The following is a 16586-nucleotide window of genomic DNA, read 5'->3' as shown; positions in this document are numbered from 1 at the left end:
GATAGCCTTACGTGCATAAAACAAAGTAACCAATCACAGAATTCTTTATGCCAGGAGATGTGCCAGCTCCTCTACCAGACCAGGCAAACATACAGTCAAAGTTAAGAGCACCCTCAACGCGGTAATGTCCTCAAGAGTCCCAACCACCCCCTGCCAGAACTGCTGTATGAGCGGACATTGCCAAAATATATGCCCAAAGTTCGCCGGAGAGTGCCGACACCTCTAACAATCTGCAGAGCAAGAGGCATACGACCCGGCATCCTGGCTGGCATGTTATTTTTTTTTAAAGCCGCACCTATAGTAAACACTTTAAAGTGATTCTAATGGTTGAAATAAATACAATAATTTAAAAAAAAAACACACACAAACATGTTATATTTACCTGCTCTTTGCAACGGTTTTGCACAGAACAGCCCCGATCTTCTTTTTGGGTCCCCCGTTGGCGATCCTGGCTCCTCCCCCATGATGGGGACACTCAAGCAGGCTCCCTCCCAAGCCACGTTCCTGCAAATGGATATTGTGCATTTACACAGAGTGAAGCTTGGCCGTGCCCCCGTTTTTTCCTCATTGTCTCACTGTCTGATTGACAGCTGCAGGGGCAAATGGCTCCCACTGCTGTGTGAGCCAATGAGGAGGGATAGACCCAGGAGAGCTGCTACTCTCATGCACATCACTGGATTGAGATGGGCTCAGATAAGTATAAGGGGGACTGAGGGGCATAGAATGCATTAAGGTAAAAAAGCTTCTGCCTTTAAAACCACTTTAATTCTACAACCTCCACATTCTTAATAGGCTAGATTACCCTAAAAATATAGTAGAGTAGAAAAGCATTGATTAGAGCCAGTAAATTAAAGTAATAATCACAAGGCCCTTGGGCTTAACTTAGGAAGTACAGCTCTGAAAGTAGTGGTGGACCCCAATCTATTGATATGGGCTTAGCTTAGTAAGTGCAGCTCTGAAACCATAGATGAACCCAAATGCCACCTTGATATCAGCCCCTCTCAGCAATCAGAGCCTGGAATATAAAGGCACCGGTGTGTGGACGGAGGAAGTGCATATCCTGAGTAGCAGGAAGTTTCTCAACATCTGGTTCAGGAATGGAGCCAGCATCATCTTGGTCCACCATATAGGTGACCTGTCCAGTGGCATTATACTGAGGGGAAAAATGTGGGAAGAAATAGATGACCATGAGCGCCACTACTGAATTAAAAGAACAGGACAAAAAAAACAGCAAGCTGCTAGAGTTGCCTGTATCAGGTAGGTAGCAAGATCCAGCACGTCTTCAGGAAAAAAAAAAACATCAGGTAAGTAACTTAACCAGGAACTCAGGCACACCATTGACCTAGTCACCTGAGCAAGGCCCCAAAAGAATTATCAGCCGGGGACAAAAAACAAACATGATAAAGTGTACCCCTGGATGGTCAGAAACACAAAACAACTGAGACTGACGAGAGAGGGAGTGTTTTTTTTTTGCCCAAGCACTTAAAATCCCCCCCCCCCCCCAAAAAAAATATATTATATATTTTTTTTTTTTTTCCAGGCCCCACACACAAATGTAAATGCACTCGCCGGGGGTGCCTACGCATGAAAAGGCCAACTGCACAACACATGTGACATATCCCTATGTGCACAACAGTGAGAGCAATCATTCTATATTCATTATTCATGATTAACTTTAAATTGATGACCTGTAGGGGCTTTTAAACCATTGCATATGGAAAATATAGGGTACCAAATTTGGTCAATTTTTCACAGGCACATGTCCGGAATCAATTTATTTGGTGGAAGCTCTTATATTTTACACAATAAAATTGTATTACACTGCGTCTATGAGCCCTTAAATTATCTTTAGTGTAGTTATTATTGACATTTTGTGTTTCATAAACCCTTGTGCCAATATTGTCCGACATAAAAAGTTGGAACTACCACTATTCTATTTTCTAGAGTGCCTGCTTTCAGAAAATGTAGAATATTTTTGGGGTTTTATGTAATCTTTGGCTCTAAAATGCTTTTTAAAAAATTTAAACAGAAATGCAAAAACAGCTCTGGCAGTAAAAGGGTAAAGCTGAAATCCAGGTCTGGAGTTTGTTGCATAGTTACATTGGTCTAGAATATTCCATACATATATACCATACAGTTGTAAATCGCTATAGTAGTCACTGCTGCTACTACAATGGTTGCTGCAGTCTGCCTGCTGCATAATAACGACAGGGTTCCCCTGCTTGGCACAATTGCCATTCAGAAACACCCTGCATTTCCTCAAGTGAACCTGTGATGTCACCTACCTGCCTCGCTACCTCATCCAATTAAGAGAACACTTTGCATTTGTTGACAAAAATACAAGACCCTCTTTGAATGGCACTTGCGCCAAGCAGGAGACCCCCTATGGTTACTATGTATCAAGGCATCCGTCAACCCAAAAGACTGTGGCAATTGCTCTAGTAGCAGCAATTACCACAGTTGTTCTACACGTTCACAGCGTTCCAACATGTGTGAAAGATGTATACTTCTTTTGGTCCATACCTGGAATTCAGCATTAAAGCTTAGTATAACAGATACACAAAGGCCGTTCTAAATGCTATCACACCAATACGAATGACCTATAAATAGACCTAGTGGAATGTGAACATGTAATGTATATACACATAAATACATGTAGCCAATAATTACCTCTAGAACCAGTTTATCCCGCCAGCCGCCCCAATCAGGGTGATGGACCAGATGCCCTCCCGAACCACTTCCACACTGCTCACATGCCTATGAACGTACACTATAGAGCCCGCGTGCTCTGGAAGGTTCCGTCCGTCTAAAATCGTCCATTTTTTGGAGGACATTGCTATAAAGATATGAGAGCATTAGGCTACAAAACAATGGCCGCTTTAAAAGGAAATGTTCTTTCTAGAGATACCGGTTTTTACAAACCTTTACAGAAAGCAGTTGGCAGCGCTAACGAAGAGTGTCGGTTTAAACCTGCTGATAAGATTTTTATTGACTGTAAAGATTAATATAATATTTGATGCTGCTCCCCCAAACTAACTTAAGGTTTACCGTGCTCAGAGTATACCTGTAAACAAAACATATCTACCACTAGGTGACAGCATCGCAATACGAATGATCTTTTAGAACAGTTTGTAGAGAAATTCCTCATAGAATAACTCTTTGACAAGGTGTGTCTGACCGTACATGTTTTTGTTTTTTTTGCATGTTTTATTTCAATTCGCTACCAAACGTAAAGTAATGCACGAAAAGTAATGCAGACACAATTTTTAAAATTGAAAAAAATGTTATGACCCCACGCTATACCATATAAAGGCCAGTGTATATTAGGGCCCAGAGCTTCTCCCACCAATATTTGCTTATACAACTCTAAAAAAAAAAAAAAAAAAAAAAAAATTGTGAAAAATAGTGAAGTGCTATTCGAGAAAAAACAAAGGTGTAACAAAAATATGAATGCAAGAAATATCCACCAAAAACCAAATGTATCATGTGTTAGCCTGACATGCATTTAAAAAAAGTAATATTTATTGTGCAAAACGACATATATAGGAAATATATTAAAATGTCCTTTTCTTAAATTAATCGTGCCCAAAATACATATGAGTTACATCCGTATATAAATTAAGAAATAGTCTTCTGTTCTTTGTGCCTAGAAAATCTTCACCATGTAACAAGCCATGAATCATCAGCTATCAGTGGAGTTCCCTACTAACAGCTGAATGTAGAAAAAAAAAAGAATTGCCAGCAAAGAAAAAATAAGACAGGTGGCATGGGGTCCCCCACCCAATCCCTCCTAGGTATTTCGGGGCTGGTATGGATTTTGAGGGGAACCTCATGCAAAAATGTAAAATAAAAACTGCGCGGATTCCCCAAAAATCCATACCAGACCCTTATCCAACCATCCAGGCCAGGAAAGGTGAGGCACGAGCAGGCACCCCCCCCCCCCCCCCCCCGTCTGAACCATACCAGGACCAATGCCCTCAACATGGGGGAGGGGGTGCTTTGGGGCAGGGGGAGGCTCTGCTCAGAGCGTCTTGTCACCATGTTGATGGAGACAAGGGCCTCTTCCCCACAACTCTGGTTGTGGGGGTCTGCAGTCGGGGTGCTTATCAGAATCTTGAAGCCTCTTTTAACAAAGGGACCCCCTGAAAAAAAGGTGTAGTGTTAAAAAGCACAGTTGGAAGTCCCTTTTTAAAAAAACAAAAAATGTTCCCCAGTGTAGATCCATCCAAAAAAAAAAAGACTGCTTCTGCCGCTGAGTCGGTGTCAACCGGTGACATCACCAGGTGGCTTCACCCCTTAGTTATTTTTTTAACCTTAGACCGCTCTGTCATCCTGGTGTCACATATGATTTTAGCTCACTAATTTTTCACTTCACAATATTTTTCCATTTTTACCTACCGTTTTTATAACACTCACCTAGATATTTATATGTCACATTAATTTTACACTAAATATTAGATTTTATTCATAATTTATATGGTCACTGTCACCAAATTTTGCACTTATTCACTAAATCAATGTACATGTATTTATTTATTTATTAATATTTATTACTGGCTATTTGTACATTGCACCATATACTGGTTTAGACATTGGTTCAATTAATTAATTTCTATATGATTGAGATATTACATCTGGCACCGCCAATTTACCTCCCCATTTACCATATTTATTAATATAGCTTCACACTATATTTTGAGGTAGGCAGCAGCCATTTTTTATTTATCCATTAGCCTGGAATTTCCAATCCTACATGACATCATTTAGCGTTAACGCTAATTAGCGTTAGGACAATCTAGGACAGTGTCAGATCACACACATACACACACTAAACACCTCCATTACTAGTATAGTGTCTGAACGGATCAATATCTTGTATCTGATCAGAGCAATACTAGTGTCCCCAATAGTTTAGTGTTCCCAAAATGCAGCGTTAGCAGGATCGGCCACGACACCTGCCAGCACCTGCGTTTAGCCCCTCTGCCCATTCCAAAACTACAGTAATCAACAGATTACTGTCACTTTCAATATACAACACACAAAACCGCAGCGTTAGCAGAGTCATGTCTGATCTCTGCTAGCACTAGCATTTTACTTTTTTCGTAGCGATTCAAACAGTCCTCGATAACCAGGTGCTTTTTTACCTGTGAGTCACACTAGGTACATGTAAATTTACTGACCAAAATGTCAAACGAAGGGTTCACTAGTAATGGGGCCTACAGGATACTGAGCATGACCTATGAGAGCAATGGGGAAGCCTCACGGTCAGAATAAGGCTCAGTATACGAACTTGTAGACAGCAGCGGCACCCTGACAGATAGCTCTGATGATGGAGTAGTGGTCAGGCGTACCCGACCCCGTTCTTCTGTTGCTGAGGTACAGCAATCGCAGGGTTCTTGTACTGTATGCAGCAGAATGTCGGTACTAATGCCGCTCAACCTTATGGTGAACTGGCAAGCACCAGCGGCCTAGTACATCCTGGTCATAGTCAAACCAGCACTGCAGTAACACTTGGTGACGTGGCAAATTCCGTAAGTGCAGTTCAAGCTTGTGCGTTGGCTAGCACAAGTAGTGTCCCCCAGCTACCAAGAATTCAAAGACAGGCCCGTAGAGCCCATAGTGTCCTTTCTGATGTGCTGGCAAATCCTATTTGGGAGCCCACCAATTCTACAGCGCCCATACTTCCCCCATTCACTGGCTAACCCAGAATTCAGGTGGAAACAGCCAATTTTACTTCCCTTGACTTTTACGAGCTGTTTTTCACGGAAGATCTGTTCAGATCTGTACCAAAGCAATTTATATGCTGATACAATTCATCACCGCAAATCCAAATTTGTTCCTTGCTAGAGAATTCGCATGGAAATGTATTACGGTTTCCGAATTTAAAACCTTTCTGGGCCTATCCCTCCTCATGGGCATTACTAAAAAAAGAGTGAGTTGCGGTCATATTGGTCCACTGACCCAATTCACCATATGCCTGTTTTCTTTGCTGCCACGTCCAAGACGAGATACGAGCAAACCCTGTGGTTCATACACTTCAGTGACAATGAACCCTGTCATCCTTGGGGTGACCCTGGATATGACCAGCTCCACAAAATTCAGCCCCTCGTAAATCACTTCAACCAGAAGTTTGCAGCGCTGTATATACCCCAACAAGCTATCTGCGTTGATGAGTCCCTGATTAAGTTTTCTGGCTGCCTTACTTTCAAACAATTTATCCCCAGCAAGCATGCCAGATACAGGGTCAAGATGTTTAAGCTCTGTGACAGGGCAACAGGCTATACATGTATAGTCTGCCTTATCCATGAGAGTGGGTAGGCATTAGGCTCTGGTGAGTTACCATCTTCACTATATCTGTTCTCACAGCGGTGAAGGAGTGTGAGGTGGTCTTGGCTGTACATTGAAATTCCTGTGGGTCTGATCTGCAATTTAAGGCTATCCATCACTATATAGACTGTGTTAAGAGACTTTATTCTGCCCGGACCATATTTCATCTGCACTACTAATACCAATTAGTTTTTTTTTAATTTAATGGTGCAACTTGTCTGCAATTAGACATAATATTTTATGCTTTTGTCTATCCTGAGCCTAGGGGACCATTTATTTGTTCCTTTAGTGGTATTTTTTACTGTACTTAATTTTACCCTTGCTGCTATGGAGGTCATCAAATTCCTGAATTCCAGGCAATTCGATTTAAAAACTATATTTAATTAAAATCCGATCACATCACCAAGCGAAGATGTGTCAGATTTATTGAAGTCCCTATCATTAACACTTGAGAAACAAGTAAGGCCCTGGTGGGACATCTCCACGATTAAAATGTACCTGGCTGAGGGTATTATCAGTAAGGGTTTGAGGTGGGATGTGCTCCCCCCCCCCCCCCAGGATGGTTTGAATGATGAGTCCATGCAGGAGTGGTTGGATTTTTTCCACCAGGCCGGTATGGACCTCCAATCCCTCATCTTGAAACTTAAAAAGAGAAAGATGGAGCTCATCAATACTATAATTAGGGACTTACAAACAAAACTAAGTACCTTTTCTGAATCAGGGGATTTGAAGGGTTTTAATGAAAACACAAGGAAGAAACTGGATACAATCGACAGGGATACTCAGAGAAAAAAAGTTAAGAACATGGCCGATTTTAAAAATAAGCTTGTGTATAACTGGCAGGCTGTCACTGGTACTAATGTTGTGGGATCTAGTCAGGAAGTAATTGGAGTCATTGCCCTGAAGGGGACCTGTAATACTCCTACCAGACCCACTCAAACCAATACACCTAGGAGACCGTTAATAAATGTAACAAATCAGTGGGAGCCCAGAAATGGCACTCCTAATTGGTGACATAATGGGGTAGGTGAGAATCCTAACTACTCTGGAACCCGGGAATGGATTGAAGTTCCCCATAGAGGTGGAACAACAAGGGGATCAGCCAATAGAAGAAGGGGTCCTGGTAATTATAGGGGTAGATCTTATCCCTATAATAATGGGAATTCTGACCCAAATTACGTCCATGACAACTACTATCAACCTTTGGCTGATTAAAAGAAGTAGTCACTGGTCATTTTCAAAACTCACGGCGGCGTCCTTTTTTAGAGAGGGGGCGGGGGCGGCACCGTCCCTACCAAAATGGACACCAAGGAGAAATGAGACGACTAGGAGAAGATCGCAAACAAGAAGAGGCATTAGGGCTGGACGAAGAATCCAGCACAAGAAAAAGAAAGAGGGAACATTAAATCAGGGCATTTTTAAACCCGAGTAAGGTTGAGTTGACCAAAAAAGAACTACATATTTTGGATCAGGGCCTGAAATGCTGCACCAAAACATGCCATTAATAAATTTAATGTATACATTGATGCCCATAAATACATTAGAAAACTCAACCTTAAAAAGTATTTCCTAAATAATCCGATCAATCAGCAATGGAAGTTCAGGGGGGATACTTAATAGCGGATTGAAAAACAAATCCATTTCTAACCCCACCCCCCCAGTGAGTAACAACCATTGCATTGAGGTCTTCAAAAATCTTGTGTTGAGCGATTTGCAACAACTAGTACCCCATAAGAAGGTCTATAATAACAGTAGGCATATTGTGGAAGGTCTGTAATCCTTGGAAAAAAGAAAGGATATCATCATAAGACCCGCTGATAAGGGAGGGGGAGTGGTGATTTTAGATAAAACATTTTATCACTAACAACTGATGAGCATGCTGGAGGACCGGAATACTTATGTCAGGTTGTCCGCTGATCCAACAAAAGGCTTTACACCATCATCCCACACGATGATGCCCTTCCAGCTCTCAATTGGGCCCTGAGCAAACGAGATGAGATCCCCTTTTCCCAGAAAAGATTCATACAGAAGTCACTTGACTTCTGTTTGTCCCACAATTACTTTTGGTATCAAAAAGAGTTTTAGGTCCTAAAGATGGGTCTTGCTATGGGCGCAAAATTCGACCCTAGCTTAGCCAACATCTTTATGGCTGAGTGAGAGGACAAATTTGTCTTTGACCAGATGAGACAGCAATTGCGATATTACAAAAGATTTATTGATGATATCCTGTTCATCTAGGAGGGCACTGAGGAGGATTTATTTAGCTTTATGTCCCATTTCAACTCCAACCCTAATAACATCAGGTTGGAGTTACATTGGGGCAAGGCTAGCATTCAATTTTTGGATGTTACCATCTTTAGAAAACAAAATAGGTTTTGCGACAAAGGTATGTTTCAAACTGACTGACAGAAATAGTTATCTGTCAATAATGAGTGGGCATCATCCCACCTGGCTAAGGAATATACCTAGAGGGCAATTTATGTGGGTAAGAAGTAATTGCTCTGTAGGAATATTTAATAAATATCTTGCGCTCGTACTTAATTATGTCAGAATAAATATACTGCTCTGAATATAGCAGTGTATTTATTTATGGTTAATAAGCAAAGATCTATGAGAAAGGAGAGTCTTCACCTATTGCCACAAATCAATATGTCGAGAATTCTTTTTAATTGATTAATTTCTTTTTAAAAGCATATACCAATCTCAGTGAGTACAGTCTACAGCATGGAATATATATAAAAATATTTATTCACCAGACATGTAATCACGATATATGATCAACAAGAAATGACACAAAAAGATAACTCTACAGAAAAAATACTAATTTCAAACAATCAATGCAATGTGATGTTTAGCTCAATAATGAAAGTGAAACTGAAAGCAAAATGAAAGTAAGATTACCATTTCTCCAGGTATAGTATAAGCCATAAATTAATGTTCTATATAAACAGACTACAATGGTCTGCATAATGCATAGCCGAAAGTCACTTCACTGCAGATGAGTGAGAATAAGCCATGCAAAACGGAAGACTTAAGATTGCAAATAATGCACTAAATCTGATATTAATAAAAATGTATAAAAACAAAAATCAGCTATTTAGAGAAAAATCTACTATGGTTTATACGGCTGGGATTGTAATCTCATTACCCTTAAATATGCAATATAAAACATATAAGGAAAGAAATAAACAATATTGAATAAAATCAAATAACATAGCAAGGCATATTTACCACACTTAAGATGGCCGCTAGCTTCAAATGGTGGTTACCAGAGTCCTAAGATGGATGCCTTTCTTCCCTTCAAGTTTCAGATGAATGATGGACAAGACGGAGTATGTCTGGATGAGTCTATAGATTGACGTAGTAGTGTGTGTGTGATGTAAGTGTATTGTATGTTGGGCAATGTAATGTAATGTATCATGTCCCCTATCTCTCATCTGGGTTGGTCTTTTATATGGTAAGAACAAAGAGCTATAAAAACTACCATAAGTTAAACCCAGAGGGATGAAACATTATCTCCATTGGATGGGATATTCTATACCTAAACTGGTGAGGTCAGAGTCACACCTCTTTAAATAATTAACCCAATACTTGGTATAATAAAATCAAAGGATGATTTCTCTGTATGTAAGATTAATCATAAAACACAACATAAAACTTTGTCCATACTCCCAGTACATACATAAATGTCCATCTGTATCTCCAACATTCACCATGGCAAGTAATGCCATTTCAATTATTATATTTTTAATACGATATAATATTTCTATATGAGAAATATCTAAAATATCCCAAAACTGCATTTGGTATTTCGTCTATAGAGGGCAGTATCGTACCGTTCATTAGATTTTGTAGTTAAATAATAATTAGAAACAATTACCACTCTTCTTATCTAATGACCTCTGACCTGTTGGCTAGTGAAAAGCCATTACTTATTTGACCATGCCATAGACTGTCAGACATAGCGTCTAGAATTGGGAGATCTATTACTTAGTCTATTCTAAAGCAATGCTTATATAAAGACTCCTACCTCATACCTTAAAAATGAAGTAATTAGTATTCACTCTAGTCTTAAGTCTAAGTAAGATTACTACTATAAGAATATAAACCCAAAAGGTAATATAACATTCCTAAATATATATGTATATGCCTTACATAATATAATGACATAATTATGGTTAATATCTTCTCACACATAATAATGTATCTTCAAAATATATATTTATATATATATATATATATATATATAGCTCATTTTAAAATACAACTAGAATATACCGGGGTATTGTCCATTGTTAAATAATTATAGACAGACTGGCATTACCATTCCCTTAACATCTAGTATAGCGTCAGACTGACTAAGTCTTATCTGATAGAGATGTCAATGTATTACCTTATTTATGACAAAAGAAAATAGAAATGTCTGCTGAAAGTATAGAACCCTATTGTAAGCCTGTGAGAGACATTTTGTAAGAAGACATATATGAACCTTCTTTGACCTTAAAAACAAAATGGACGCTGCACCATTCAGAATTACTTATGCATAATATGACATTTTCTATTAGTTAATTACCTATTATTATTTGAATCACCCAATAATCCCGACAGCTCCTATGATCAGGATTACCTTACACAATCAAAGGTAATTAAGGAGAAATGTATACAGAAGGGATATAGAGAAGAGGTCTTGGACAAAGAAATTCAAAACATGTTAGAAATACCCGAACCACGCTGGACGCTCTGACCGGGAGCTCCGCTATCGCCCGATAGAGAATCCCCTGTCATCCGCGCAGCCCGGGCCGGGATCAAGTTAAAAAACACAGCAAATTAATGGGCACACTGTGAGGCAGCCCTCGGTGTCTATATTTAGACTCAGGAGAACCAGATCGCTCTTCGCCGGGGATCGAGGCCTAAGCAGGGCTCCGCCGCCATTTTCCTAATCGCGGCCCCGGAAGTCGGCTCCAGGAGGTCGGGTAAGGGAAACCCAATCCATCCTCCAATAACCCACACTCCCTGCACCCATCTATAACCTCAACATCCCCCGGGGAAGACACAAAGTCCCACAGGGAGTGTCCGGATGTCAGCAGAGCCAGCTGCTTAGGAAAGGAGCACCGGACCTCCGGACTTAAATCCTCTGCCATCCACCTTCTTCTTTTCAATATAACCTCTCCAAAGCCCTCATCCACACTAGCCCCCTCAAGCATCAGCCTTCTATGAGGGTATTTGGTGGCTAAACGAAGCGATCGCCCCTGTGAAGCGCCCGCGGCCTACCTGAGACTCTGCTGCGGCCTTGAGCTGTCCATCCCGGGTCCCAATCCAGGAAGAAGTTAGGATAAAAACCTCACATCAGGTGGGATACCCCTGCATATATCCCACTCCTGGTAAGCTCTGTTCTATACCCACTTGGAGACTGTTTTTTGTGCCTACAACCCTGTTCCTGGCAACCATCTTGACCCGGGCTTTGCATCAGCTAGCAGCTTTTGTAATCTTTCAATACTTATCTCAAACCTGATATTATGCTATCCCAGACTGCCCACTTCCTCATAGAGACAAACTTAGAGCAGTCATATTATACTTTTTCGGAGGCCCGACCACCTCTCCGCATAAGCTGCAGAGCATTTCATCTGTGCTCCACCAAAATCTCAACTAATACTGGGCTGGACTTCTACGTATACCAACTGCTATACATTTCACTATTACCATTAAAGCACTCAGGTCTCCCCCTTCCTGAATATATCCCTTTTTAACTGTTTGATCTTTGTACTGAAACAATTTACAGGGGCCTGGACCAGCTGCTGATGGCAGAAGTGTGAAGCTGCATTCCCGTTACCCGACTCCCTCTTCATAAGCTCCTGGGGTACCTGCAAGACCACGATGGGGAAACTGGAATGATCCTCTTCCTCAACCCGTTCACATTCCCCAAGAGACCATGATCAATGTACAGGGACTCATGTGCCAGAAATGTTCAAGCGGCAACCCGGAGAAGCTGTACCGCCAACTATACAAGCCGCATCATCACACCACGAGGTAAGAGATGACACTGGGCATTCCTCAGCCCATAAATCCTCATCAGATACCTCACCACAACCCGTGGCGACACATTCAGTCTCCCTACAAGATCTTAAAATGATCGCAGATAATATAAAATCTACCCTGTCAGCAGCTATAGCTGACTTAAAAAAAGACGTGCAATCCATGACATCTAGAGTAGAGGAAATAGAGGAACTGACGGACCGCCATGATTCTGAAATTCTATGCGCCCAAAGAGAATTGTCATCTCAGGCTATTCAACTTAGAGATCTTCACAGACACTAAGAAGACCTTGAGAATAGAAGCCGCAGGCACAATTTAAGAATATGGGGTCTCCCTGAATCAATAGCTCCTGACCAACTTGACCGCACAGCCTTATCAATCTTTAACGATCTTCTTGACAGACCCTCTGACACACCGACTGAAATTGAACGGCTCCACAGAGCATTAAGGCCTATAGGTAGGGATACTGACCCACCTAGAGACATTATAGGATGCCTCACGAATTTCAAACTGAAAGAAGAAATTCTCCGAATCTCTAGGATTAGAGGCAGAATAATGCATCAGGGAGCAGAGATAAAGTTGTTCCAGGACCTATCTCCAATCACCCTTCAAAAGTGCAAAGATTTGAGACCCCTACTAGATCTCCTAAGGGAAAGAGAAATACCTTACAAATGTAAATTTCCATTTTGCCTATTCGCAGGCTCAAGAGGGAGCTTTGCGTCCTTACGACACCCAGAGGACACAGCTCCCTTCTGCAAAACTGTAGGTATCCCTATAATTGAAATTCCAGGCTGGTCCCACCTTGGCAACTCGCTTACCAACGCACATCCAGAAAATATGGATGTCTCTGCACCGGATAATCAGCACATGTACAGAAGACGTCGCCTATCGCCTAACTTCTCACCTCCACCTCATTCCAGACACCCTCCTGGTCGAAACAGCTCACCTGCTTCACCCGTTCACAGGAAGCCTCACAGAGACTGATTTTACCATCTCATAAATGCAGAAGAGATTAATCCAGCACCAACTTCATCATAATGGACGCTTAGATATGTAGCTTTTGCCATTTTCTTTTTCTCTTTTCTCTCTTTATTTTCTTTTTCAGTGAGATTCCACCGAATCTTGGCTCTCTGCATTCAATGACACCAATTGGATCCTTCATCAGACTGGTTGACTGAAGCGTCTAATTCATTAATAATCGTACAAGTCGATCTGAAGATTAGGAGCGGTAAATAGGTCACTTAACGGACTGTCTTTATTTTCCATAGGTCAAAAGCAATCTCCCCTAGTTCTTAATGCATGATGCTGTACTAAAATCTTTATATATTCCGTATTACTATCCTATGATCTCTTCTGGAAAAAACAGTCTGATTAGTCTAACTAAATCCTCTAAATTAGTTTTGGGACTTTATATCAAAAGCGGTTTGTTAGATTCCCCGACCCTTTTGTTTATACAGCAAGATACCATTAAGTCTCAAGAATGACTAGTATGGCTTTTTGAGCAAAACAAAGTTATATCTTACTGGCTTATGTAACCTGTGTTCATCATTCAACCCTGGGGAATATATTCTTGCTATTGAGCGACACCTAGTGGTTTAAAACGGTAGCAGACTTTCTCAGTTCTTCAAAGTTTTTCCTTCTTGTTTTTTTTTTTTTTTTTCGGCTCGCCTACGCCTTGCACAATATCCAGGCGCATATAAAATAGTCTAAGGGCGAGCAGTACATTGAAATGTACCCACTTTTGTACAAACACTGCCTGGTCACAGTGTAAAGTTATTTTGTTCGCTCTATGCTTGTAATGGAACTAGTTACTTCCAGTATCCTTATTACGCTCTTTGCATCGATGTTTTCCCCAGGATACAAATGCTGTTAAGTGAAGTTAATGTTAACTGTATTGAAAAGGGTTTTTGTTTTGCTACCTATTCATACAAATTGTTATTAATGTTCTCGCACCTGTCACACAAGGCTACTCTATAATATGACAGATTGCTCATAGTTTAAGGAGATCATCCTAATGATTTATATAGATCTGTATTAGGGTCGTTCCTTCTCTGTACTCTACAATTAACCCCGTTAATTGCTCTCATATACTTGCCATTAGGGGGCAGTCGGGTAGGGTTTCTCTACTGTTGATTACACATAATTATTGATTCACTGTTCATTACTAACTTCCCTCACTCCCAGAGCCGGTACAAGGGCGGGGCAGAAGGGGCGGGTGCCCTGGGCGCTAACATTTATTGGAGAGAGGGGGGGGCGCCACTGCTGGATAACTTCTTTCACACACTGCTGACTCTGTGTGAGTGTAAATTACTGCTGGCCGCCAGCAGCTATCTGCCTGCAATGTGCCAAGTGCGCTCCTCCTGCACTCAGCACAGCCTGAAGCCTTCTGTTCTACTACTTCTTCTGTCAGAGGAGCGGAGAAAACACCCCCCCCCCCCCCTGACAGGCGCTCTGTAGTCTGTCCCGGCCGTGACGTCATTGAGCATAGAGCGCTCTCCTCCTGCTTCAGCCACTACCTCGAGGAGCCGTGGAAGAGAGGAGAAAGTGAAAGTGAAAGCAGAAAAGCACATCCAGAGCCTGGCACTGTGTCTCTGCCTGTCTGCAGCAGCGTGAGTGAAGCCTGCCTGCCCTGGTGAAGAAGTGAACTATTCAGATGGAGGGAGAGGGGTCTGTCTGTCTGGCTGAGAGCAAGTAAGTGGGGGGGGGGGGAGGGTGCTGTCTCTCTGGCTCAGAGCAGGTAAACTCTGCAGATTTGGGGGGGGGGTCTCTGGCTCAGAGCAGGTAAACTCTTTAGATTAGTGGGGGAGGGGGGGGTTCTGCCTGAGGGGGGGGGGTCTGTCTGGCTGAGAGCAGGTGAACTATTTAGATTAGTGGGGAGGGGGGAGTTCTGGCTGGGGGGGGGGTCTGGCTGGCTGAGAGGAGGAGGTGAATAGGTGAACAATTTAGATTAGTGGGGGGGGGGGGGGTGTTTGGCTGAGGGGGGGGTCTGTCTGGCTGAGAGCAAGTCAACTATTTTGATTAGTGGGGGGGGGGTTCTGGCTGAGATTAGTGTGGGGTCTACCTATATGGAGCAGGTGGTGGTGGTAAATTTCAAGATAAAGAGATATAAAGATAAAAAGAGTAAATGTATAATCTTATATGTGGCATATATACTACCAATATAAATGTAATGTACCTATGTACATATGCCGCTGTGAAGCAGATGTGACCTAAGTGCAAAAAGTGCTAAGTGCAGCAGGTGTGGTCACCCAAAATATTTTTTGCAAAAAAAAAAGCACCTTAATATTTCCTTATAGACTTTGCACCACTCTAAGAGTTTTTGGAAACTTTCTGCACTAATTTATGATTGCACGTTTCACCATGTGTTAGATTGGCATATATTTATGGTGGGATCTACATATATTTAGTTATATTTATTTTATATTGCTGGATTTGCATATATTTATTTATACTCACTTATATGCGGGGCATATATATTTTTATAACCCCGTACACAATTTGACACTCTATAGGTGGTACTGACATTCTGGACTCATATGTGCATCCGTACACTTTATAAACCATTTATTACTACACATTGCACAATATCGCACTAGGCACTAATTATTACATTAATATATGTATTTTATAATTTTAGACTATTTTTGAGGCTGGCACTAAATTTATATACAACTACGGACACATATATACATTTTTTACTTTATAGATTTATTTTGGGTGACCACACCTGCTGCACTTAGCACTTTTTGCACTTAGGTCACATCTGCTTCACAGCGGCATATGTACATAGGTACATTACATGTATATTGGTAGTATATATGCCACATATAAGATTTTACATTTACTCTTTTTATCTTTATATCTCTTTTATCTTGAAATTTACCACCACCACCTGCTCCATATAGGTTGATTTTACATATTACAACAGAGACTCATCACCACTAGATAACTCATCTTATTTATTTGCTCCACCTTCTATATCTGGCAGCGCCAATCACTTCCCCTTTTTTACAAATATATCTGATACATCCTTTTTTAGGGCTGTATTTTTTGAAGTGGGCTGCAGCCAAGTCTGTCTCTTAGTTTTATCCTAAGCGCGGATTTTTTTGGGTTTTTATTCTGTCTGAGATGAGGTCAGCTATTTAGATTAGGGTGGGAAGGGGGGGGGCTCTGTCGGTCTGAGAGCAGGTCAACTATTATTTAGATTGGGGGGGGGGAGGTCTAGC

At 41.3% G+C, this 16586-nt stretch overlaps 1 protein-coding gene across 1 annotated transcript in view; it reads right to left on the bottom strand.

Moving 5' to 3' along the window:
• COASY (Coenzyme A synthase) overlaps window positions 1–2728 on the bottom strand; it is a 634994-nt gene extending 632266 nt beyond the window's left edge. The window contains exon 1 of the mRNA XM_082272521.1: window positions 2671–2728. The gene's annotated coding sequence lies outside the window, so the exon portion shown is untranslated. The remainder of the gene's footprint in view (window positions 1–2670) is intronic.
• Between the last annotated feature and the right edge of the window lie 13858 nt (window positions 2729–16586).

Source organism: Pelophylax lessonae (genome assembly GCF_965119305.1).
Source record: "Pelophylax lessonae genome assembly, chromosome: 11".
In the NCBI taxonomy this organism is placed as follows: domain Eukaryota; kingdom Metazoa; phylum Chordata; class Amphibia; order Anura; family Ranidae; genus Pelophylax; species Pelophylax lessonae.
This window is presented reverse-complemented; position numbering and strand designations above follow the sequence as displayed.